The 27,886-nt window shown below is 42.3% G+C and overlaps 1 protein-coding gene across 1 annotated transcript in view; it reads right to left on the reverse strand.

Annotated features, from left to right (window-relative positions):
* The window catches only part of EHBP1 (EH domain binding protein 1), a 410,447-nt gene extending 382,777 nt beyond the window's left edge, over positions 1 to 27,670 (reverse strand). Inside the window, exon 1 of the mRNA XM_084623076.1 lies at positions 27,346 to 27,670. The gene's annotated coding sequence lies outside the window, so the exon portion shown is untranslated. The remainder of the gene's footprint in view (positions 1 to 27,345) is intronic.
* Positions 27,671 to 27,886: the final 216 nt, after the last annotated feature.

Below are 27,886 nucleotides of genomic sequence, written 5' to 3' on the forward strand. Positions count from 1 at the left end.
GGGGGTGTGTGCTCTACCCATTTGCCTGGAGACAAAAGTGGCAGGGTTTTTTTTAGGATTTTGATTTTTTTTTTGTTTTACAAGGAGCACAGGTTTGAAAAGAAATTTTTTTTCTTCTTTGGGCTGGGTAAGCAGGTTTCCAAGTAGTTGGAGGTTTTTTGCTTTAATTTGGGCCCAGAGCAGAGACAAGGGAATTGTCTTTTTCTGTAGGCTGACAATCACTATCAGAGAATAGGTATTCTATTCCAGCACAGCAAAATTTTACAGCCAAGTTTTGTTTGTTTATTTCTAAACCTCGGGTGTAAAGTTAGTTAAAAACAGAGAGGTTAGAATGGCCAAATCCTCAGCTCGACTACAGCTGGAATTAGCCAAATTGCAGGCTGAGGAAAAACAAAGGGAACATGAAAGACAGATAGAACTCATGCGGCTGAAGGAGGAGGAGAAGGAAAAAGAGAGGAAGCATGTGGAGGAGATGGAGAGGATAAAGGCCCAGCAGAATATACCAACAAACCCTAGCAATCCTTCTCCAGGTACCACTTCCCATCCCAGAAAGTTCCCCACCTACAAGGCAGGTGATGATACTGAGGCCTTCTTAGAAAACTTCGAAAGGGCCTGCCTTGGGTACAACATCTCTACTGACCAATACATGGTAGAGCTGAGGCCGCAGCTCAGTGGACCCTTAGCTGAGGTGGCAGCTGAAATGCCTAAAGAACACATGAACAAGTATGAACTGTTTAAATCCAAGGCGAGAGTCAGAATGGGGATAACACCCGAGCAGTCTCGTCGGAGGTTCAGAGCCCTAAGGTGGAAACCAGACATGTCATTTACCCGACATGCCTACCACATTGTAAAACATTGGGATGCCTGGATATCAGGAGCAAGTGCTGAATCTCCAGTAAATTTGCCCTTCCTAATGCAAATGGAACAATTCTTAGAGGGTGTTCCTGAGGAAATAGAAAGATACATCCTAGATGGGAAACCCAAAACTGTAATTGAGGCAGGAGAGATTGGAGCCAGATGGGTGGAGGTGGCAGAGAAGAAGAAAACTGGTCGCAGTTGGAGCGGAGACCAGAAGGGACCACCCCAGACCACACCCTATTACCGGGGGCCGCCCAAAGCCCCACCTACCTCCCAAAGAACCCTCCAGACCCCTTATCGTCCCACCACCCCGTTCTCCAGCAACCCTCCTCGCCCCAGTGACCCGTCAGCTGGACGATGTTTTAAGTGTAACGAGCTGGGGCATGTAAAGGCCAACTGCCCCAAGAACCCCAACAGATTACAGTTCATTGCACCGGAATCACACCAGAGGTCCACAGGCCCAGATACCTCCCAGATACCCTTGGAGCGGAGGGAAACTGTGAGTGTGGGTGGGAAGAAGGTCACCGCGTGGAGGGACACCGGAGCACAAGTGTCAGCTATCCATGCTTCCTTAGTGGACCCCAATTTAATCAACCCAGAGATCCAAGTGACGATTCAACCCTTCAAGTCCAACTCTTTCAATTTGCCTACAGCCAAGTTGCCTGTCCAGTACAAGGGCTGGTCAGGAATGTGGACTTTTGCAGTCTATGATGATTATCCCATCCCCATGCTGTTGGGGGAAGACTTGGCCAATCATGTGAAGCAGGCCAAGAGGGTGGGAATGGTCACCCGCAACCAGGCTAAACAAGCCGTGAGGCCTAGCTCTGTTCCGGAAACTTCTATCAGGACCCAGTCAGAGGTGATGGACCTGGACCCCAGGCCAATGTCTGCAACAGCAGTAGTGGATCCAGTCCCAGAGACCCAGACGGAACCAGTCCCAGAACCGGAACCAGCCGAACAACCAACACCAGACCCCGTGTCAGCACTGAATCCAGTACTTGCAACCTCAACACCAGAGGGACCCACCGAACCTGAACTGGCAGCAGCCGATAACCCTACACAAGAGGCTCAGCCGGAGCCTGAATCCCAACATAGTGCACCAGCGGAGAGCGGTTCACAGTCAACAGAAACAGCTCCATCCCCTATATCGCTTCCAGAGGGACCAAGCCTAGGTCCACAATCCCATGAGGAACTGATGTCTCCAGCATCAAGGGAACAGTTCCAGACCGAACAGGAAGCAGATGAAAGCCTCCAGAGAGCTTGGACGGCGGCACGGAGCAACCCACCGCCTCTCAGCTCTTCTAATCGATCCAGAGAATTAAAGGTTTGTCAGTTTACAGCCCAGGGAGGAGACGACGCTGAGTGGCCTGAAGGTGTCTACTACGAAGGGAAATGTGCTGGTGGTGTGGAAGAGGTGAACCTCTCCATGACCCTTGGGCGTATGCAGCGACAGCAGATCCAGGAGCTGTGCACTAGCTACGCGCCAACGTTCTCAGCCACCCCAGGACTGACTGAACGGGCATACCACTCCATTGACACAGGTAATGCTCACCCAATTAGGGTCCAACCTTACCGGGTGTCTCCTCAAGCTAAAACTGCTATAGAACGGGAGATCCAGGATATGTTACAGATGGGGGTAATCCGCCCCTCTGAAAGTGCATGGGCATCTCCAGTGGTTCTAGTTCCCAAACCAGATGGGGAAATACGTTTTTGCGTGGACTACCGTAAGCTAAATGCTGTAACTCGCCCAGACAACTATCCCATGCCACGCACAGATGAACTATTAGAGAAACTGGGAAGGGCCCAGTTCATCTCTACCTTGGACTTAACCAAGGGGTACTGGCAGGTACCGCTAGATGAATCTGCCAAGGAAAGGTCAGCCTTCATCACACATCTCGGGCTGTATGAATTTAATGTACTCCCTTTCGGGCTGCGAAATGCACCCGCCACTTTCCAAAGACTTGTAGATGGTCTCCTAGTGGGATTAGGAGAATATGCAGTCGCCTACCTTGACGATGTGGCCATATTTTCGGATTCCTGGGCAGACCACCTGGAACATCTACAAAAAGTCCTTGAGCGCATAAGGGAGGCAGGACTAACTGTTAAGGCTAAGAAGTGTCAAATAGTCCTAAACAGAGTGACTTACCTTGGACACCAGGTGGGTCAAGGAACTATCAGCCCCCTACAGGCCAAAGTGGATGCTATCCAAAAGTGGCCTGTCCCAAAGTCAAAGAAACAGGTTCAATCCTTCTTAGGCTTGGCCGGTTATTACAGACGATTTGTACCGCACTACAGCCAAATCGCTGCCCCACTGACAGACCTAACCAAAAAGAAACAGCCAAATGCTGTTCAGTGGACCGGAAAGTGTCAGAAGGCCTTTAACAAGCTTAAAGCGACACTCATGTCTGACCCTGTACTAAGGGCCCCAGACTTTGACAAACCGTTCCTAGTAACCACAGATGCATCCGAGCGTGGTGTGGGAGCAGTTTTAATGCAGAAAGGACCTGATCAAGAATTCCACCCTGTAGTGTTTCTCAGCAAAAAACTGTCTGAGAGGGAAAGCAACTGGTCAGTCACTGAAAAAGAATGTTATGCCATTGTCTACGCTCTGGAAAAGCTACGCCCATATGTTTGGGGACGGCGTTTCCACCTGCAAACCGACCATGCTGCACTAAAGTGGCTTCACACCGTCAAAGAAACTAACAAAAAACTTCTTCGGTGGAGTTTAGCTCTCCAAGATTTTGATTTCGACATCCAACACATCTCAGGAGCTTCTAACAAAGTGGCTGATGCACTCTCCCATGAAAGTTTCCCAGAATCAACTGGTTAAAATCGTCCTTGAGATGTGGAAAATATTGTTAGTCTTTATGTACTTGGTAGTATATTTAGAGATGCATGTGTCTTATTAACTCTGTTTTCCTAGAGCTCCAGGAAGAAATCCCAGCCAGTGTTTCACCCTAGCTGAGATTTGGGGGGCGTGTCATAAATATAAAGGGAAGGGTAAACCCCTTTGAAATCCCTCCTGGCCAGGGGAAAGCTCCTCTCACCTGTAAAGGGTTAAGAAGCTAAAGGTAACCTCGCTGGCACCTGACCAAAATGACCAATGAGGAGACAAGATACTTTCAAAAGCTGGGAGGAGGGAGAGAAACAAAGGGTCTGTGTCTGTCTGTAGTCGTCTTGGCCGGGGACAGAACAGGAATGGAGTCTTAGAACTTTTAGTAAGTAATCTAGCTAGGTATGTGTTAGATTATGATTTCTTTAAATGGCTGAGAAAAGAATTGTGCTGAATAGAATAACTATTTCTGTCTGTGTATCTTTTTTGTAACTTAAGGTTTTGCCTAGAGGGGTTCTCTATGTTTTTGAATCTAATTACCCTGTAAGATATATACCATCCTGATTTTACAGGGGGGATTTCTTTATTTCTATTTACTTCTATTTTTTATTAAAAGTCTTCTTGTAAAACACTGAATGCTTTTTCATTGTTCTCAGATCCAAGGGTTTGGGTTTGTGGTCACCTATGCAAATTGGTGAGGCTTTTTATCCAACATTTCCCAGGAAAGGGGGGGTGCAAGTGTTGGGAGGATTGTTCATTGTTCTTAAGATCCAAGGGTCTGGGTCTGTAGTCACCTAGACAAATTGGTGAGGCTTTTTACCAAACCTTGTCCAGGAAGTGGGGTGCAAGGTTTTGGGAAGTATTTTGGGGGGAAGGACGCGTCCAAACAGCTCTTCCCCAGTAACCAGTATTAGTTTGGTGGTGGTAGCGGCCTGTCCAAGGTGTAATATTTTGTACCTTGGGGAAGTTTTGACCTAAGCTGGTAAAGATAAGCTTAGGAGGTTTTTCATGCAGGTCCCCACATCTGTACCCTAGAGTTCAGAGTGGGGGAGGAACCTTGACAAACCTTCTAAATTAATTCTGAGACGTCTGACTACCTGTACTCTAATCTTGGGCCACAGCATAAATGCTTACTTCTTGATTTTAGGGTTTTGTTCTATTTTCTAACTTGAGTGATTATTTTTCTTCATTGCAAGAAGCTCGTGTGCAGGCTTTTGCCCAAATCAAGAGATTTATGTAGACTGTTGAGATTTTATCTATTTGTTGTGAGAATGTTCAGACATTTCCTATAAAAAGTGATTACTACAGCTGGTATTGCTGAGCCTGCTGCCATCTTGCTGAAAAATGAAGACCCATCTGCTCCCCTAGATGAACTATTACTACACAGGCAAACAGAAACTCCAAATGTGAATATGTGCATTCTCTTTTGCAGGCTTCCAATTGGGGGAGGGATTTGGAGTTGGCAGCTTCTGAAAACCCCAGATCCGCTCAGCTGCCCTATTCCTTCACATTGCTTACCAGTCCCAGGGAAACACAGCTCTGCTCTTATAGACTCCCAGTTCCCCAGACAGCACCCCAACACAGCCTGGGTGGTGGTGAGGAACCACAGTGCGGTGGAGTAAAAGCAGAAGATCAGAATTGGAGCTCGTCCAAAAGAAAGTCCATTAAAAAAATACAAAATAGAAACAAACTTTAAAATTTTAAGTGTCTAAATGGAACAAGTTTTAATTAATTTAATTGTGAAATGTTCTCAAATTTTTAGAATTTTTAATGTTCAAAATTTCATTTTTCTCCCTTTCCCCCTTTTTGCCTCCCAAGTACGATAAAAATGAACGACGGGCATCCAGGTTTTTTCATTTGCTACTCCAACTTCTGAAAACTTCTCCCACTGTGGCAAAGTTAAAGTGCTCAGAGGAGTGGGGGGAAGTAACAGCTGGGCAGCATTCATTCAGTTGCAGTGAGAGCCAACAAGAGGAGGAAGAAAGGGGATGGAACTGAAATTTTGAAATTTCAAAGAAAGGAAATGGTTTTCAAAAAATGAAACCGAATGAAAAAAAAAATCTTTATTTCATTCCATTCCAGAGTTTCTCATTGAACAATTGTATTGAGAATTACACTTTCCTGCCAACCATTTGGTTTTCGATGAAACCCTATTTCTTCAGCAGGAAACTTTAACCAGCTCTAGTCAGCATTAGCCCACCTCTGCGCCCATTGAGCTTAATAGGGAAACAATGCCAGGGCCATGCTCAACCCCCCCAATCCAAATACAAAGAGGGACTCCAGTGGGACATGGGGAGGTGGAAGAGCATGCTGTGCAGGTAACACTCTCCATTCCTGTGCCCCCCCCCCATGGCAGCTGGAATCAGCTTGGTTTTGCTTCCCTCCCCTCTTGGAAGCGAACATTAACATTGAGCCCTATGTCACCTGCAATCCTGACAGCGCGAAAGCAACAAACTAGAAATCTGCTATAGATAATGTCAGTCATTAAAAAGAAAACCTGAAAAAACCAAACCTTGTTAAAATATCAAACTCTGAAAGGATTAAAGGCTTTCTTCACTAGAAGTGTCAGAATAAGCTAGAAAGTGAGTCTCTTCCACTGTCGCTTTTCTGAGATATATTGTCCTAATCAGCTATTATAGTGCCATTAAGGGAAGGGATTGCTCGGCTGGTTACCAGCCGAGCTCCTGATCATTAACTGAATCTGTCAAGTGCGGGCAGGTTGCAATATTAGTGATCACATGGCAGAAGGTTTCATTAAAAAGCAGTCATTTTAGTCAGGAGATGTTTTAGACAGGAGATGTTTTGTTTCATCCTGCAACACTTGCTGCTGACAGGGGAAACAAAAACAAAAAACCAAACTCCGTTTACATTGTAACTGATTTGATGTGTGCCACATTTTAGCACAATAACGACAACAGAGACTGCTTGTATTTTGGCTTCCGCAGCTTAAGCGTCTTGTTGAAATGTGTTGGGAGTCCATCAAAGACAGTGAGCAGTTTTGATGTGAAGATAAATGCTCTTGAGTTTCCCAACCTTGCTTTTTCTGAATAAGCACCGGGGATGGGAATACAGGGGAGCCAATTTAACCCTCTGCAGCCTGTTTTAAAACAGGCTTCTATGCAATGGGAAACATTAGGTACTTGTCACTGAACAAGATTTTCACTGGTACACACTTCACAAGAAACAAATCTAACTCTGTGGGAAGGCAATAATTAATTAGGACTCGATACGACAAAGCACTTAAGCAAATACATAACTTTAAGCATGTCAGTTGTACAACTGGCTTCACGGAGACTCATTTTGCCTGAGTTTTTGACTTAATGATTATCCATTACTCTGAAGACCTAAAATGTTATGTAACTGCTTCATACTCTCGATAAGCAAATACAGAACTCCTAAATGCATAAATGATACGAATACCATCTCTCTCTCTCAAAGTGTTTCACAATGGTGAGTAAATTAATCCTACAGATGGACAAGCTAAGGCACAAAGCAATGTCTCAGCCAGCAGCACACACTGGACCAGGTATAGATTCAAGTCCTCCAACACTCAGTCCAATGCCCTCCCCAATATAATAGTGGGGAAATGTAGCTTTGTGCTCTCTATTCCTTTCATTCAGTATGGAAAGCTGACCACAAACCAAAGACGGTGTGTGAAATCCTGGCTTCATTGAAGTCATTTGCAAAAGCTCCTATTTATTTCAGTGGCTCCAGGATTTAACCCTCTGTCTCTCCTTTAAATGAAAGGAAAGAAATATTCTGTCCCTAGAGAAATGCCAGGCAGCATAAAGTAAAAATCCTTCATGAAAGTTGTAATAGCTTATAGCTCCATGTCAAGGGATGAATTATTGAGGACCCAAAAGTATCCTTTCATACAATGTAAATCCAGCCCAAGTGTTGCTAATACAATGGAACATAAGGTTTGGCAGAAAAATGGAGATTAAGAGGAAAATGGGAAGCATAAATTGCCAAACTGAAATATAACAATACTTGAAGTAGGTCAGAAAAAGAGAAGCCTATGAAGAGTCAGTGGGTGTGCTAGAGTCCTGAGAGGCAAGGGGGCAATCAAAGATAAGGAGTTTGCAGCCAAGCTAAAAGATTTCTTTGCAAGCAGTCTGAACCGGAGAGGATGATTGGGGTTAGGGTGGGGAAGAAGCAATGTCTATTCCAGAAGTCACTATTTGCGGTGAGGCACAGAAAAGAAAAGAAGAGGTGATGGAAAAATTAAAGACATTCAACTGTAGTGAATCAGCAGGGACTAGATGACAGCTAATTCTAAAGGAACAAAACAGCTGAGCTACTAATAAAAACATGTAATTTATCATTAAACAGCTATTACTGGAGAGGGACCAAAATTTTGAAAAAGGAGCAAGTGCATTCCAAGATTTATAAAGCAGAGAGCCTAGGAAAAACTACTGAGAAAATTCAAGTTACAGGACGCTTCAGACAAAACGTTGCTATCAGTAATACTGTAAATCCAGAGTAACTATAAAGTTATTCTGCATTTACACTGGAGAAAATCTGTTTAGGATCTGGCTCCTACTAGCCAAATGCAAATGTTTATTCATGATTCAAGAAAAATATTCCTACTGAAGTCAATGAAGGGAATTTTGGCTGAGTAAGGACTGGAGTATTTGACCCCTCGCTGAGCAGTGTGGGTTTTTGAAGGCATAAATTAGGCCTTTCTAACCTATTAGAATTATGTGAACAAGTTTACAGAGTAGTTAATGGTTTGGGAAGAGTTAAAATGGTGGATGAAAAACAATGTCATTACTTAAATTGATGGTATGGCCTAATGAAAACTGTGCTCAGTTACGGTCATCATATCTCATTTGACACAGCAGAAAAGATCTTCCTACTGAAGACAAGGGCAACAAAAATGGCCAGGTGGGAGTGGCCTTCAACGCCGAAAGAAAAAGCTTCTGCCTAGTGAGCTAAAGGAGCAGCTCAAAGCAAACAATGACAAACATGGTTGTGAGAAATTTATTCTGATCCCCACTGAAGCTAAATTTTGATCCCTGTTGAAGCTAAAAGACCAAATTCTGATCCCCATTGAAGCTAAAAGACCAAACTCCCATTGATTTCAATGAGACCAGAATTTGATCCTAAATGAGTATTCTCCAGTATACGGTATTTTTGTGTTTCTTAGACTCAACTTTTCTTTATTGGTATATCTTGCTTTACATCTCTTACACTCTGAACAACGTTGCAACAGACTCCTTGAAAGAAAGTGTGATGGGGCGTTTGCCCCCACACTAGCCTGGAAAGGATTAATGTGGCCAAGGAGGAGTTAACCTGACAGGAGCAGGCAGGGCTGATGTAAAGTCAGGAAGTCTGCAGCAGAATGAGGGCATTAAAAAAAAGAAAAGGCAAGCACATTCTGTAAGAAATGGAAAGATGGATCCTGAAGTACACAGGAATTCAAAAGCCTGGTACAGAAAATATTAAAGAGCAAGGGCAAAAAATGTGGATTAATGAAAAAAAGAGGAAGAAGATTTTTTGTATTGTGCCCTAGAATTGAGGATGACAACATAGCTCAGGGCCTTGATAGGACTAATGAAGTGCTTTCGTTTAGAGTACTAACTGGCCATTGTGGCTTAAAGAAAAATCTTTTTCAGATAAATAGAGAAAGATGGACTGTGTGCTCTCAGCTGGAAGAAACAATTGATCACATTTTATGGGTATTGTGACAAAGTTCCTGCTCTACCTTGGTGGGTCTTGCGCTTATTGGAGGATTTGCTCGCCTTGGAGCTTCACGGCAGCCCTCAGCTTGGCCGTTTTTCTGAACCCACAGTCCAGGTCGACTTCTCCTGTGTCTGACCAGGAGTTGGGAGGATTTGGGGGGAACCCGGGCCCGCCCTCTACTCTGGGTTCCAGCCCAGGGCCCTGTGGAATGCAGCTGTCTAGAGTGTCTCCTGGAACAGCTGCGTGACAGCTACAACTCCCTCGGCTACTTCCCATGGCCTCCTCCCAACACCACCTTTATCCTCACCATAGCACCTTCCTCCTGGTGTCTGATAATGCTTGTACACCTCAGTCCTCCAACAGTCCACGTTCTCACTCTCAGCTCCTAGTGCCTCTCGCTCCCAGCTCCACACCCACACCCACACCACAAACTGAAGTGAGCTCCTTTTTAAAACCCAGGTGCCCTGATTAGCCTGCCTTAATTGATTCTAGCAGCTTTTTGATTGGCTGCAGGTGTTCTAATCAGCCTGTCTTAGTGGTCTCTGGAAGGTTCCTGATTGTTCTGGAACCTTCCCTGTTACCTTACTCAGGGAAAAGGCACCTACTTAGTCTGGGGCTAATATATCTGCCTTCTATTACTCTCCTATAGCCATCTGACCCGACCCTGACACATAATGTAAGGGCTTTGACAGAGAAAGGGAAATGCTTTTTGAAAAATTCAACTGTCTTAAGTTAAAAAATACACAATGTTATTTAGTAAAACCATCAGGGAAATACAGTATTATTAAAAAGGCACTGTTACATTACCGGACAAACACAGAATGAGAGGATATAAACTGTTAAGCACTGAGGAATTGTAGTTGGTGCCAGTTATAGACTATTCAGTCAAGTCTGCTTCGCCATAAAAAAAAAAAAAGAAAAGAAAAGAAAAACTGGGGTTGCAGAGTGGAAGCCTGCAGTCACTCTCTGGGCTTAGAAAAGGAAAGGAGGAGAGATGGGGGAGATTAGAAGCCTAGCATCCCAATCATCAAGGAAGAGTTTACAGAGAAGGGTGGTAGAGCAGAAGCCTGATAGAGGTGGAGTACAAAAAGGTTCAGGAAAATGGCAGCAAGGTTTGGGATGATGGAGACCTTGGCCTCTGATTTGAGAGTCACTGAGCTGGAATCTAGAGTAGTGTGCAGACCTGGTTTTCCCTACCAGCCATTGGTGAAGTGGCATAGGTTGGAATTGGAGTACTGCCAGGAACAATATCCAGACAGGGAGTCTGGTGAGACTTTGATACACTGGAAAGGGAAAACTATAGTGCCCCGGGTGGAGGGCCAAGCCACAAAGAGGGAGCATCCTGATTCACAAAGGGAGTACTGCAACTCCTGAAACATGAGAGGGGTCACAGCACAAATGAGAGACAGCAGGGGGCTTCAGACTGGGCGGAGCTATTCCTCAGACATAGCCACGAGAAGGGCCACAGCAGCACGTGTACCCTGTTATGGCAGGACAAGACATGCTGACATTATGTAGATCAAAGTCTTGCTCTTTACTGACAGACTCTGAAATGCTAGAAATTGTCAGCATTAAAGGCTATTTAAGGATCCAACTTTCCATCAGTTAAATAAACTGGAAAAAAAAAATAAAAAAAAGATATGAAACTTGTTGTAACAAAGCAATTTTAAATTCTAATCACTTTCTGGAATAGGAAAGAAGCACTTCAGTTTTACCCTTTAATGGTGCTTCAGTGAAGGCACTACAGAGCAAAACACTCCAGAACTGCAAGGTCCAGGGCCACATCCCCAACTGGTATAAATTAGCACAGTTCTGTTACAGAGTTGTGCAGCTCCATTGATTGTATCAACTGAAGATCTGGCTCATAACAGGTTTTTCCTACCACCTTCCCTATGTTGCCATCCTCCCTGTTTTGACAGACTGCCAGCATGGAGCTATGAGATCAAACAGGAAAGCAATGTGAATTTCCTGTGTGTACACAGACCCCGGAAGACAATTTTGGATTCAGTTTTATTGTTAGAATGAGCAGCGCTGAAAACAACAATGAATGTAAGGGTTTGTACAACAGCGAGTATGCAAAACTAATGACAAGCAAGTGCAACTTATTAGTGGCAGAGGATCTGTCAAGTTTATTTCTTTTTCCTGTAGACTACCAACTTTTGGTCCTGTCTACAGATATATTAGAAAACTTGACCGAGCTACTGCCTTTTCTCCTCATTCCAAGCTCAGTGAAATGAGAGTGATTTGTGTGTTAAGTAACTTTGCCATTAAAAAGTCTAATAGTCAGCTTTTATTTCCCTGTTGTCTCTCATAATTTATGTAATCAGAATCCAGATTCTTCACTCTCTCACAAGACAGAATTGTAAGCAACCATTTCCTCTTTTGTTTTAATGCCCACGTCTCTCAGATTTCCCTGCTTCAAGCTATTCAAGCTTGATACTTGCTAGAAAAATTTCTTGAAGCTATTGGGAATTTTTCAGTTTGCTCCTTAGGACCAGAGAGCTAAGTCTGCACAAAGCAAAAACACTGCAAATACATTTTTGGATCCTTAACTTTCCATTGTATAACCTTAAGGTGTCATCATCAGTTCTTCAAACCACCACAGCAGAGAGTATTGAAAGTGGCTTGACAATTTTGGCATTAAGTGATAACTGAGGGCTAGATCTTGAAAACACTCACACTGATAATCAATACTCAGGTGAGTAATCCTACTGAAATCACTGGGACTACATACATAAAAAAGGGACTATTTATAAACATTTATCGGATCTGGCCTCAAGTTACCCATCATTCTCTTATGACTCTTTGCCATAAATCAAAGGAACAAGGGTGGGATATGACATGGAAGTTGATTTATAAAAATAACCCTACATTTTCAGATTCATGATTTTAGGCACTTCAGTGTTTTGGCTGCCTAACTTAGACAACTTAAAGGGGTCAGACTGCCAGAAGGTACAGATGCTCAGCACTTTCTGAAAATGAGGCCTCTGTAAAGTATCTCAAGTTGGGTACCCAAAAATTAAGGCAGCTGAAAACATGAGTCACTTTTGAAAATTTACACCTATACTTGCATGTGCAGAGGAGTATTTGCAAAAAGCTCCCTGTGCAAGTGCCCAGCCACCAGACTCCTATCAGTTTGCATTTGCAAACTGATGTGTGCATAAAAGTGATGAAAGCCATGTTTTAAATTTAGGGTCCAGAGGGGGGTAAACAAACTTTTTTAAATGGTTATTTCTTGGTAAGTCTGCTTGGTTAGTTGGGTTTTTTTAAAGTTTACCTGAAAAGCAACAAAAACCCTATAGCGTTTTTCACCAAACGGATATATGCCTTGACTACTTCTTCCCCACATCCTTACACTGGGTTTCTCAGCAATGCTTAAAGTTGGGACCTGATTCTGGTCCCACTGATGCCAAAGGGAACTGGTCATTGATTTCAGTGGGAGCTAATCAACTCCTATGTGCTGAGCAGTCACCTCTAATCATCTATCTAAAATCCTTTACATATTTAGCCCTGAATCAGCAAGGTCCTTAAGCATATGCTTAACTCTAAACATCAAGGCTAGATGTCGTGCTAAGAAATATGCTCTAATTCCATTCCGAGTTTCTAAACTAGATGCAGAAATTAATGGGTGAAATTCATGGCTTGTGTTAGACAAGAGGTCAAGGTCCCTCTTGCACTTCAAATCTAATGATGTGCTTAGTCCATCCATCTTCAGCAAAGCGTTCAGTGCCGTGCTGAATTGAGGCCTTTATCAAGCTGAGAATTGAAAGTGTTTCTACCCTTGCTGCTGTCCATTTCTACTGGAAATAAATTAGCCCTAAGAAATTAAAGCCTTCTGTTTATCCCAGTAGAAATAGTAGGCGATGAACACTTTTTTCTCTAGTAATGTGACATTCTGAAATTAAGTTTACCTTGGCACCTTTCCCCTTAAAATGCATACCATATAAATAGCAACAAAATATTGGTCTAACAGGAGTTCTCTGAAGCAGAGGAAAGAGAATGCATTGTAAAAGCAATGGAAGTACCACAAGAAAAGATAAGCAAGTCATTTGGTCCAAAGACTACAGTGGTTAGGACACAGGTTAATTCTATCTGTCATTATGAGGACTTAAGAACTAAATGTGCAGTGTGATTTGGTGATTAGAGCAAGATTCAGGGGAATCAGATTCTCCAGACTGGCTGAGCTTGGGTGAGGAGGCAAAAGTGTCTCTAAGCCAGGTGCTGGACCCAGTCCCTTATACAAGTTGGAGCAGCCTGAAGTCTACTTTACTTTGTGCCAGCTGCCAGAGGCTCCCAGGAGCTGTTCCAGCAGACAAGGATCAGCAGGATGCAGGAAAACTCCAGCTACACCCTTTCCACCAGCCACGTTCACTACAAAAATGCTATGAGGGGGCTGTATAGGAACCACATCAGCAGCTACTCAAGGATTTCACTATGCAAAGGCAAACATCTAGTGTTCCTCAAGTAGTTTGATGCCTTCATATAAGTGAATTCACCTGCATACAGTAAAAGAAGACATGACTCAGAGGGAGAGGGTGCACTGTGTGGTGTACAAATGTGGTGTGCATTTAGGAAAGTGATGAACTTTAGAACAGCGAGAGCAAGAAACAAGAGAAAAATCTCATGATCTAATTCTGAAAGGGAATGATCATTAAAGAAATTCTTTGAGTTAGACTCCAGCCTTAAAGGATTTTCCTTTTACTACTTCTGAGTGCCTTTCTATGCATGGCACTGTGTTTTCTCCTATTCCTATGTTAGCACATTCTGTCCTCTAGGGAAAAATACATTACTACTAGAACACTGGCCATGATTTCATAACACGTATTTATGAAGTTAATCATACTCAGGTCTCTCAAGGCTTCCATTAATCAGAGAGTGGCAAGTTTCTAATTATCCTAACAGGACAGGAATATCAATCATGAATTCTAGTACACTGCAGTAGGTTGCCATGTTTAATACTCAAGGAAAGAATAAATGACACAGACCTTTAGGCATGATCAATGAAAGCTGTTCGGTACTGGAACGGGCAATTTACTGAAACTTTTCTAATGTATTAATCCCCTTGTAATTATTTCCCCTTTCAGCCCACTAAAGCGTCTGTTTCTTAGAAGAGGAGACAGTCTTAGCACTGTAGGGTCAGAGCCTCATCTGGTGTAAATTTACCTAGCTCCATCAAAAATCAATGGAGAGAGATCCATTTACCCTAGAGGACGTGCTAGCCAATGATTTTTTTATAATGCAAATTAGAACTACCAAATCCAGTACATTGCTAATCTCTACTCTCCCTTTTCATTGCTTCTTAATGATCAGGGTTGTGTGGCATATATTTGGCCCAAATGAAGAGAGTACCTAACACATATCCTGAAAAGTTCTCTATTACCCCATTGCAGCTTCAGCGGAGTTACAGCAGTGGAATGGAGTGAGTCTGACCCAAAGTGAATTTACTCAAATTAAAGTAGAAAGTCAATGTATAGTGCTACTTCAATACAGCCTTCAAACTTTCCCACTAGCTCAGGCATGAAAGGTCAAGAGCCATACTAAGCACCCCTTGATATATTATATATATTTAAATGTACTCAGGTACTTGTCTCTTGATCTAATAACTGAGGTTTAGAAACCGCTCTTTACAACTGCATTTTATTGTGATGTGGGTTGAATTGTCCAAGAATTCAATGTGTTTCTAATAAGAGTTCCTGTACTATCTTAATGTTCATGACCCAATATGCTGCTATAATCTACATCTGCAGCTGTGCAATCAATAGTTCACAAAAGCAGGCAAAATCCTGTTGATGAAGTCAGAGTGGGAGAGGGTTTCTTTTCAGAGTCCTGTAGCAAACAGTTTCAGGGGACAGCAAGAACACACAGCACTCTGTGTTAGGTGTTCAATCTTACCTCCATATCCATAGGTGGGAACAAGGTGGAGTGCAGACTCCAATTCACTACGGCTAGAAAATGATCACTTGTTTGTAAACTCCATGTTCCCAGTTCAAAAGCACTCATTATCTTGACTTTCCCCACAGACTACTCTGGTAGTTTACAAATTTTTGTTGTACAAGACCAGGAAGGTCTTCAGAGGTGTGTGGAGGTTTTTACACCTTGGAAGATGGCAGGTTGTATAGTTAAAAATTACTAGTCATGTTACAGTAGCATCAAGTGCCACAGGTGAGAGCAAGGCCTTACAGTAGGGAAGGATGGTTTTGTGGTTAGAGGAGTAGCCTAGGACTTGGGAGACCAGGCTTCAATTTCCTGCTCTGCCATAGATTTCCTGTGTGACCTTGGATAAATCACTTAGCCTCTGTGAACCTCAGTTCCCCATCTGCAAAAGTATTTTTTCACAAAATACACAGTCAACCTGTGGAGCTTTTTGCCAAAGGATGTTGTGAAGGCCAAGACTATAACAGGGTATATTCATGGAGGATAGGTCCATCAATGTCTATTAGCCAGAATAGGCAAGGATGGTGTCCCTAGCCTCGGTTTGCCAGAAGCTGGGAATGGGCGACAGGGGATGGATCACTTGATGATAATTTGTTCTGTTCATTCCCTCTAGGGCACCTGGCATTGGCCACTGTTGGAAGACAGGACACTGAGCTAGATGGACCTTTGGGCTGACCCAGTATGGCCATTCTTATGTTCAAAATGAGAACATTAGCCTTCTCTACCTCACAGGGGTGATGATAAATACATTAATGGTTGTGATGTGCTTTTAGATCTACTGATGGAAAGCACTATGTAAGAGCTAGGTATTATTGTGCTACACACTGTACACATATGTAGTAAGTCCATCACCCAAATAACTTACCCTTTAAAATGAGAGAGACTGGACAGGACTAATACTCTTTTGGGAACTTAATGAGTTGTTAAGGTCTTGCTCCTTCACCACTTGATGGGAACTTTGACCAAGTTTGCTTTGTATGGACACAAGGTTCCATAGACGAAGAAGAAGAAGAAGAAAATCCCAATTTATTGATTGTAGAACAAAAACAAATAGCCAAATCCTGGTTACACTGGTGCAATTCCCTTGGTTTCCAGTGGCTTTGCATTGATGTAGCTGAGTGCAGAATTTAGCCAATTATGTTTAAAATCAGAGGCTTTGAACTAGCATTCTACTGGCATGCCTCAGCCATAGACAGTGCCTCTTGCGGGATTTTCAGGCATTCTCAAAAATCTTTATTGTAACATAAAGAGGAAGTATAGGTGCAGGAATAAAGAATGGTTAAAGAAAACCCACTCAGTACAGACTAGTCAGCAAACAAGACAACTCATTTCACAAAAACAAAGCTTCACACCATGGAGAGAGTTTGCTTTTGGTTAAGAACCTAAATTTAGGGACCCAAATCCAAATGTAAGCATCTAACTGGTCTGATTTTCAGGGTGCTCAACACTGAAGTCATGGGTGTTCTGTGTACTCAGCATTTTTGAAAATTAAGCTATTTACATAGATGCCTAAATATAGATTTAGGTTTGAAAAAATGCTGGCCTAACCCCGTAAGTAGTTCCTTACCTAAGTAAAAAATAGTCCTCTTTGCCATATGTTTTTTTTAAGCAATCAGATTACAACTGTTCTCCTGCATTATTTATTTAGGACCTAGGCCTGACCCTTTTGCCATTTGTGTGCATAACGCATGGTTTGCAGTGATCCTTCTCCACTAGCTGCAGGTGCACAATCTGCATCCGGTCCTTGCGTGGTTTTAATCACACACACAGAAGTATGTCAGTTTGGAGGGAGATTTTTAAACGTTGTGTATTTAACCCTTGTGTTTGGAGTCTGTAATAAAACAGAACACTATCGCTCCTAGCACTGTCAAAGTACAGCTCCCAAGAAACATTCTGCGTAAGTGGCTGTGCAGAACACAAGTAAAGCTTCTTGATTCTTCCTACACAGAGGGAATCATGCTGTATTGCTCCTTGCAATCATGAAATTGGTGTGGTTTTGCTGTGGAAGGGGCAAGATTTATTGGGGTCATACAGGAGATGTGCATCCCAACATGATGTGGCGCTCAGATCCACTATAGCTCCTTCTCTACTCTATTCCTGGTGCAGGCCACAGGTGGGGCTACAGGATCTGCTGCTATACAGATCCTCCCACTTTCCTCCCTCCCTACTGCAATTTAGGGCTGCAAAGTGGTTTCACAGCCTGGACAGAAGCAGGGATTTCCCTACAAAGTCCCTTGAACTCCCTCATCCCCTGCCCCCAATGGTCAGACCAACCAAGATGAAGAACATATCAACAATATACCAACATGTCATCTGAAGGTTCAAGTGGTGTATCTACATCCGAACAGCCCGAAGCACAAATGCAACTACCTACCAAAGAAACAGTGTCTCCACAACCTAAAGGATATTAGTAGGTCAAACTTTTACCATTTATGGAAGTTACAAAAGATGGCTATTGGTGCACCTCTTGCAAAAAAGCTTATGAAGAAGGAAAGCTTCCCACGGCTACAATTGGTAAAAGTGGAGGAGCTTGGTTTGCCAAACCGATCAGCAAAGCCAATGCTGACAAACTACGTGGAAAGGCTGCAAAAGACCAAACCTCTGGACTGCATCCACATGCAGAAAGCCTTATAAGCCAGTCACTGTCAAAGCCAATTTTAGAAGTACTTTATGAGGCTATTAAGAATGCTGGAGACAACACAGTTTATGTGAACAAACATGGCTGTCGCATCATACTTTCTATTTAAGCAAGACATACCACATGCTACAAATGGGAGGCTAATGTTAAGTGCATTGTCACTTGTTAACCCTGAGTTGGACACTGGTTCTGAATAAGACCAGCAAATGCTCACTATCTTTCTGCAAGAAACTCAACTGATTGGTTAGAAGCACATGGTGCAACAGTGAAAGACTCAGCAGTTGAAAAGGAGAAGAACTCTCTCACAACCTTAAAAAATTTTGCACTCATGGCTGATAAATGAATGCACCGATGCAAGTGGGTGTCAAGTCATTGTGTATATTACCTTGATGTCAGTGGCAGGCCAGTAGATGCATTTCTAGATGTTCAGGTTATAGAAAACACATCAGCTGTATCTGTGACAACCCACATCTTAGAAGGGCTAAATGCTTGTAAATTGGACCCCAAACAGATGGCTGCTTGTGCATTTGATGAAGCTGCAAACTTCTCTGGAAGACATGGTGGAGTACAAGATTTGCTCTGAGAAAACTGTAACTCTAATACCTTCTATACACACCGCAGAGGCCGTCTTAACTTTAGTACCCAGAAAGATAATGGAGTTAATAATTAAGAAGAAAAGGAGTACTTGTGGCACCTTAGAGACTAACAAATTTATTAGAGCATAAGCTTTCGTGAGCTACAGCTCACTTCATCAGATTCGATGAAGTGAGCTGTAGCTCACGAAAGCTTATGCTCTAATAAATTTGTTAGTCTCTAAGGTGCCACAAGTACTCCTTTTCTTTTTACGGATACAGACTAACACGACTGCTACTCTGTAACCTGTCATTAAAAATTAAGTAATCAATTGGCAAACACCTAGAAAATAATACGGTGATAAGTAACAGTCAGCATGGATTTGTCAAGAACAAATGGTGACAAACCAACCTAATAGCTTTCTTTGACAGGGTAACAATGCGGGGATGTGGATGGGGGGGAAGCAGTAGGTGTGGCGTATCTTGACTTTAGTAAGGCTTATTATACTGTCTCACATGAACGTCTCATAAACAAACTAGGGAAATACAACCTAGATGGAGCTATTATAAGGTGGGTGCATAACTGGTTGGAAAACCATTTCCAGAGAGTAGTTATCAGTGGTTCACAGTCAAGCTGGAAGGGCATATAAAGTGGGGTCCCATAGGGACTAGTCCTAGGTCTGGTTCTGTTGAATATCTTCATCAATGTTTAAGATAATGACAGAGGGAGTACACTTATAAAGTTTGCAGCTGATACCAAGCTGGGAGGGGCTGCAAGTGCTTTAGGGGTTAGGATTAAAATTGAAAATGACCTGGATAAACTGGAGAAACGGTCTGAAGTTAATAGGATGATATCAATAAGGACAAATCCAAAGTACTCCACTTAGGAAGGAACGATCAGTTGCAGACATACAAAATGGGAAATGACTGTCTAGGAAGGAGTACTGTGGAAAGGGATCGGTGGTCATAGTGGATCACAAGCTAAGTATGAGTCAACAGTGTAACTTTGTTGCAAAAAAAAGAAAACATCATTCTGGGATGTATTAGCAGGAGTGTTGTAAGCAAGACACAAGAAGTAATTCTTCCACTCTACTTTGCGTTGATAAGGCCTCAAGTGGAGTATTGTGTCCAGTTCTGGGCGCCACATTTCAAGACAGATGTGGACAAATTGAAGAAAGTCCAAAGGAGAGCAACAAAAATGATTAAAGGTCTAGAAAGCTTATGCTCATGAAAGCTTATGCTCAAATAAATTTGTTAGTCTCTAAGGTGCCACGAGTACTCCTTTACTTTTTGCGGATACAGACTAACACGGCTGCTTCTCTGAACCTTGTTGAAAAGAGTATAATAAAGACATTACATTTATGGCTTTTTTTTTTTTTTAAAAAAGATTCTGCAGCTCGTACTAGTGCCAGTTGGAGTAGATCATAGGACTGGAAGGGACCTTGAGAGGTCTTCTAATCTAGTCCCCTGCACTCAAGGCAGGACTAAGTATTATCTAGACCATCTCTGACAGGTGATTGTCTAACCTACTCTTAAAAACCTCCAATGACAGAGAGTCCACAACTTCCCTAAGCAATTTATTCCAGCACCTAACTTCCTAACTGTCAGGGAAGTTTTTCCTAATGGCCAACCTAAATTGTTGCAATTTAAGCCCATTGCTTCTTGTCCTATCTTCAGAGGATAAAGAGAACCATTTTTCTCCTTCCTCCTTGTAACAACCTTTTATGTATTGAAAACTGGTACCAAGTCCCTCCCATAGCCTTTTCTCTTCTCCAGACTAAACAAACTGAATTTTTTTCAATCTTTCCTCGCAGGTCATATTTGACGCCACTAGCCATCACCTTCAGCCCCCAACTAAAACCTCTCCAACGAATCATCAAAGATCTACAACCTATCCTGAAGGATGACCCATCACTCTCACAGATCTTGGGAGACAGGCCAGTCCTTGCTTACAGACAGCCCCCCAACCTGAAGCAAATACTCACCAGCAAACACACACCACAACACAGAACCACTAACCCAGGAACCTATCCTTGCAACAAAGCCCATTGCCAACTGCGTCCAGGGGACACCATCATAGGGCCTAATCACATCAGCCACACACTATCAGAGGCTCGTTCACCTGCACATCTACCACTGTGATATATGCCATTATGTGCCAGCAATGCCCCTCTGCCATGTACATTGGCCAAACTGGACAGTCTCTACGTAAAAGAATAAAGAGACACAAATCAGACGTCAAGAATTATAACATTCAAAAACCAGTCGGAGAACACTTCAATCTCTTTGGTCACTCGATTACAAACCTAAAAGTTTCAATTCTTCAACAAAAAAAACTTCAAAAACAGACTCCAACGAGAGACTGCTGAATTGGAATTAATTTGCAAACTGGATACAATTAACAAAGATTTGAATAAAAACTGGGAGTGGATGGGTCATTACACAAAGTAAAACTATTTCCCCATGTTTATTCCCCTCCCCCCCCACTGTTCCTCAGATGTTCTTGTCAACTGCTGGAAATGGCCCACCTTGATTACCACTACAAAAAAGTTTTTTCCCCCTCGCTCTCCTGCTGGTAATAGCTCACCTTACCTGATCAGTCTCGTTACAGTGTGTATGGTAACACCCATTGTTTCATGTTCTCTGTGTATATAAATCTCCCCACTGTATTTTCCACTGAATGCATCCGATGAAGTGAGCTGTAGCTCACGAAAGCTTATGCTCAAATAAATTTGTAAGTCTTTAAGGTGCCACAAGTACTCCCTTTCTTTTCAACAAGAATCTAAAAGGACTGAACATCTTGGAAAAAACAGAAGATGCTCTGGAACTAACGTTCAAATTAGTCCAACCTGGGAAAATCCACTGGCTTTCTCATGAGCGTCCCTGGCTATTGTCTTAAAATACTGCAACTGTTATTGCTGGCTTTGGAAAGTATCTACCAGGAAGGGATGGATCTAAGTGATGAGGCTGGTGGACTACTTTTGCTACTACATTCCGAGAAGACAATCACCAGTCTCTCTCTTGAAGGCTACTGTTGAAACTATTTGGGTCATTAAAGAATGCCATCCAGGCATCTGCTACAATAGTAGTAGATCTTTGTCCAGCAACAGAAGCTACACTTGGATTAGAGAGTTATCCATTGAAAACATACTGGAAAAATCAAAGACTTCAGTCCAAAAGTTGACTAATGAAGGCACTTATATCGAATCCTTAAATGAAGAGGACAAGAAGTGTTTGTAAAGCAGCTGAAAAAGTACACAGACTTGATTCTTCCAAATCTACATCAGCAACTTCTGGATTCTACTCAACCTCTGCGTAGCTTTTACAGAAGCCTGTCTTATAAAACACTGACAGTTGAGAGGAGTGAGGCACTACCAGCAATGGGGCTGCCATGTGACCAGGACAAAACAGAGAATTTGAATACAGAGTGAAATGTCATACGACGAATGAATGAAGATTTGACTTCAACTTCTTTTCTCTAGTGGCTCAACCTGATCTTCATGCTATGTTTTCTGGGATGAAAGAAGCAGGAATTCATCTCTTGTTACTCCCAGTCCCAACAGCTACAGTTGAGCATTCTTTTTTGTCCTTGAATAGAATTTTGTGTTCTGAAAGAAGTCGCATTCTGCCTGATCACGTGAACGAACTAATGAGCATATCAACTGAAGGACTGGAAATAACTGACACACAAGAAGCCACCAAAGATGAACATGCTGTATTAGAGAAGTTTGTTAATGGAGTCGTGCAAAACTACAAGAAACCAAGAATGATATAGATTTAGTGCTTCATAGAAGGCAAGTTGGGTAGCCAACTTTAATTTGGGTGATAATTTTAAAACATAAGTTAAATCTAACAAAATGGTCATGAAACATTTTTCAGTTTTTACTATGATGCTATACCCTCACCGTCTGACCCCTCGTCCCTCACCCCCCTGTAAATCTGAATACCCTGTCTAATTTCAATTTTTGGGGAAAATACTGGATAGAAGGATTCCCGATGCATAGCTCCCACAAAGAGCATAACCTAACCATACTGTGATGAGGATTTGCTTCTTTGGGAGCTGCCGATAGCCATCTTGTACAAACCGAAAAAAATAAATCTGAGTAGACACCGTCGCCTGGATTCTGGCCTTAGTTATAAGTAGCTATAGAATCCTGTGATAGTGAGGATGCATAGGTCTAAATGAGGGCTGAATTTATCTATGCATTTTGAAGACCATCTAACACAAACATACATATGCCAATACAGATGTTGTGGGAGAGAAGCAAGATTTAAGATACACAGTGTGCCAATAATGGCAGAAGTTAGCCTTTCATGGATGTTCCAAAGCCACATTTTAAAAATTAAGAGCCTGATTCTCATTTATACAAAGGCCCCTTTACACATGTAAAGGAGCCTTACAATGGATGTAAATGTAAAAGGCTCTATGTATAAATATGTTTCTGGCTCAAAATTTTTACGCTTACAATAGTTCCCTGAACCATAAGAACCTTCACTGTTGCTGCAACAAGAATGTCGTTGCCTGTTTTAGCAGTTTCCCAATAAAGTTAACAAAACTAAAAATCATTAATAATAAAGTATGTGCTACAGTCATTTTAGCTGAACACTGAAATGGTGAAATCCATCATCCTTTAAACTTCTTCAATGCTGTTGACTTCAACAAGAGCAAGATCCAGCCTTATCTGCCACCTCCTTGATGCTGATTTAAGATTACAATCACAGAGATATATTTAACACTTAGCATGCGTGTGTGTAAATAACTGGTGAAAAAAGAAAAGGAGTACTTGTGGCACCTTAGAGACTAACCAATTTATTCTAAGGTGCCACAAGTACTCCTTTTCTTTTTGCGAATACAGACTAACACGGCTGTTACTCTGAAACCTGGTGAAAAAAGGAGTCTTCAAGCAGGCCTCATCAGTAGTAATAATTGTTTTCCAGACCAAAAAATCCTGTGGGTGTTAAATGACCACTGGGCACTAGAGTGTTAATGATAGAGAAAAGTAAATGTACTGCAAGCCAGGAGCACAGCTGTAAAATTGCTCTGGCAGAGGTTGTCAAGCTAACAACATGATCTTTTCAAACATGCATATTATAGTCTTTGTGGTATTTGTAATTTGTTAAAACTCTCAGTCTGTCACTTCTTTACTCCTAACAGTGGAAAAGAGCCAGACTTTGTACTCTAAGCTTGTATGTGCTGACCAACACTATATCCATTTTACAGTCTTTTATCCTAAAAAGGTACAAGTTTTTTAAAGGAAAAGCTGAGACGTGAATGATTTATACTACACAGAGCGATGGCTATGACCTCACACTCAGGGCTGGGATCTACTTTATGAACCCAGAAGAAAACAATGTCAGTAAGACCCAAATCAATGCATTTCGTAGTACAGCTATAATGATTCAGGTGGAAAGATAAACCTCTGGCACCATTTAAATGAACTCTGTTCTGAAATGCCAAATGTAGAAACTGCTGATATTAAATTTTGTTAGATATACCGCATCTGGTGTTTATGGCTTAGTTTTGTTGCCAGAGCACCCCAGGAGCATCAATCTGGGAGCACAGCCAGTGTCTCCCAATTTAGTTGGACAATTGTGGCAATATTCCTCTGATTTAAAGCTCAGAGGCAGATTGTCAGAGACTTTTGTTTTATTTATAGTTAGCATGTGTGGAGAGAAATAAAACAGTAATTTAATATGCTGTGCAATTCAGAGTTTATTTCTTCCACACAGTTTCTCATTCCAGTAGCTTATTTCAAAGCATAAAGAATTGGAGTCCCTGCGTACTTGTCCCTCCATTCAAATGTGGACAGACATGAAGAGATACAGAAATGGAATTCCCTTCCATTAAAAAAAGAAAGATTAATATCCAGGCCTACTATAAAAGTTAAACACTTACAATGACCATCTGTATAAATATTGGAACAGTTCCAGTCACGTGCAGTTTAATGTTCTTCCTTGCCTTATGGCCCACTTTTATATAAAGCACTAAATTACCAGTTCAGCTGCTTCCAAGGCTCTGTTCTTTAAAAATGTAAGTTCCCCTTCTGCTTGAAATGGAAGAATCTGCTCACTAAAAACACACTACATAAAATCAGAGGAAATCTCCTGTTCATTAAATTCACAAAAGATGGGTACATAAGCCAAAGGACAATTAAATAGGATTAGCTGGAATACAGCCATATTCTATCTTTGGGGAATATTTTATGCATGTTCATAAAAATTAAATATTAAACAAAGGTGTGAATTTTTTTCCACTGGAGCAGGTAGGATGCTTGCCATCTGCTGAACACACAGTCTTGCCAAATATCACAGATTCACATCCTGAATTTGGAAACCAAGTGCACACAGCAAATCCATGCATTTCTTTTGGTATCCGCCTTCCACTGGCCTTTCCTCTACTTGCTGCTCAGTTTTACCACTTCACTGATTGTTTAAGCTGTGCTACCTCCCACTATTTCTGGGAACCAAGGGCCCAATTTTGCAAATCTTCCCTATGTCAAGAGTGCTTCATCATGTGACTAGTTTCATTGACTGTAATGGAGATACTCATGTGACTAGAGACTTCACACTTGACAGATTTGCAGAATTAGGCCTATAAACTTAGAAAACTAGAATGAGAGATCAGGGTATCTGTGCAGAGTGATTGGCAAATGAGCAGCACATCATCATGCAACTTGTAAGGAAAAATGTCTCCTTCACTTCTGAGAAAGTAATCAATAGGAAAATCAAGAAGGTGTGAATGATAATGTGGAACCTTGACCTACCAACTCACACTGTGGGAAGAACTTCCATGAAGAGCTGCCTTAATCATCAATTCACTGCCATACTTTTACTTCATGTCTACCTGCTCCTTTCATAGGGTTACCTCAGAATAGTAGGATAATTTAATGCATTTTAGACTTCAGGTGCAATATCCCAAGACCAATGTAACAACGATAAAATGAGGTTTCGGGCAATTCAATCAAAAGCCTACTCTAATGTTCTGAGACCCATTCCTTTTTATAATGTTTCCTCAGATGTAAAAATTATCTCTAGAACCACTCCATACTATTTATATTTGCTTTCATAGGTGGTTTGTCTAGTCTTTGGAGCCTGATATTGGGAGTCTTATTCCGGACCCCTGGATTCTAGAAACGAGCTATATCATTTTGTCTTTTAAAATTTCAAGTTGATATTTTATGAGGAACATTTAGATTGATTGGCTTACCTTGCTTCTCATACCTGCACGTTACCCATACCTGAACCCTCTCTCAGCTCCTATGTTTCAAGAGAAGGTACACACAACATTTCACAGTGTCAGACCCTAATGGTGTTTCCTCAGCTATAAAATGGGCACAGCAATACTTAACTACCTGGTCAGCTTTAATTAATTGCTAGCAACTCCCAACCACTTTCATTCCCATCCAGGAACCACACCCGCTTCTGAACTTCACTCCTCAGTTACCTCTAGCTTCCACCAAGCTGCCCATACACCCTTCCTCCTCTACATCTCTTCTGAGCAATTCAAGGAATAAGGTCCTGCCCACATCTATTCCCACTGTGCAGGGAAACTCTGTGAAGGCAATCTGGTGCCAATACCTTTTACTAGCACTAAGCTTATGCTTATGGTTACATGTAAAAAAATTTCTGTGTGTTTGTACTGCTGGGCAATGAGGGGGGATTAAATGTAAAATGGATACAAAAATTCTGTACAGTCACAAATAATTAATCTATAGCACTCACTCCTAGAGAATATTATCAAGGGAAAGAGTTTAATAGGATTATTTTAAAAAAGGGATTCACATTTATACGAACACACTCTGCAGTTACACCAGCTAGGCTAAAACTACAAGTGTTATCAATACTCCTGCCAAAAGTCATACACTTATCATCAGCTGCAGTCAAGGGAAAAAATAAATTGTATTTAAGGATTCCTCACTCTCCTCTGGGAAGACTGAGCCCTGACTATTTTGGTGAATCTTAGCAAACTATTATTCCTTGCTAGGTCCTGTAGACACATGTATGTGGAATTAAGGTGACCATGTTTCCAAAATAAAAACAAAAACAAAACAGGACACTTTTGCAGTAACTTTTTTTAAGGGTCATGAAATACTCATTCAAAAGTAGTTTAAAAAATATGTACTGGTGTCACTACTGCCAGCTTCTCACACAAGAGGGAAGTGTCTCAGAGTGGAGGGCATTTTCTAGTAAATTTCCGAGCTGTGAATGAATTCACCATGAATCGCTGAACACATGTCACGAACATTCAATCTAAGCCAAAGAATGGCTCCTACAATGTCAACACTTGGCTTTTCTCTCCATTCCAACCACCATTCGTTATTCATGCCACCAAACGCTCCTTCCGCTGCACTATTCCCATAAACACAGAACTCCTGCTTAGTATAGCGATACTCCTCGAACAAACATGGAGTGAAAACAATAAATTTTTTTTAAAAATTTTTAGGAAATGGAAAACTGGAAGGACTCAGGTGCCCTGAAAGCAGCTCCTGGGACAGAAGGACATTGCAAGAAAAGCTAGGCTTTGGGGTGGCCGTGGTGGGTCGGACACACCCTGCAGCCACATGAACAGGCTCACCAGCACACTAGCACTCCCCAGCAGGGCTGGATTAACTCTCCTGTGGACCCAGGGCCATTAGATTTTGTGGGGCCCCTATATACAAGTCTTTTTCCGAATTTAAAACAAAATTATCACAATTACGGCATCAAGGCTATTAACGTTTTACTAAACTTTCCTTATAATTAACACAAAGCCTTTCTGTGGTTACATTTCAGTCTTAAAACATGTAGAACATAGTTAAGTTAATTCAAAATAGCCTACTTCTTACCTTAGAACAGCTGTTTTATTAGTTTCTTTCTGGGAGGGAGTTTGGCTGCAGGTGGGGGCTCCAGGCTGGGGCAGAGTGTTGGGGTGCAGAAGGTGAGGGGTACAGGCTCTGGGAAGGAGTTTGGTGCAGGAGGGGAGTCTGACCTGGGGCAGGGAGTTGAGGTGCACGGTCTGCGAGGGAGTTTTGGTGCTGGAGGGGAGTCTGACCGGGGGCCAGCCAATGGGAGCTGCGGAGCCAGTGCTGGGGGTGGGGGCAGCATGCGGAGCCCCCCTCCCCCAGGGGCTGCAGACACGTGCCAGCAGCCAGCCGCTTCCAGGAGCGGTGTGGGGCCACAGCTTGCAGGCAGCCTGCCTGAGCCCTGCTGCCCCGCTGGACTTTCCGCGGCCTGGAGATCACAATCGACTGGCAGAGGCTCAACAGGTTGGTGACCACTGTATTGTACATAATTATGGATCTATTTTTGTGCCCCGCGCCCCCTTAGCTGAGCCCCTGGGCTGCAGCCCCCCTAAAGCCCCTGTGTTAATCCGGCCCTGTCCCCCAG

This window comes from Lepidochelys olivacea, assembly GCF_965140295.1.
Source record: "Lepidochelys olivacea isolate rLepOli2 genome assembly, chromosome: 3".
Classification (NCBI taxonomy): Eukaryota; Metazoa; Chordata; order Testudines; family Cheloniidae; genus Lepidochelys; species Lepidochelys olivacea.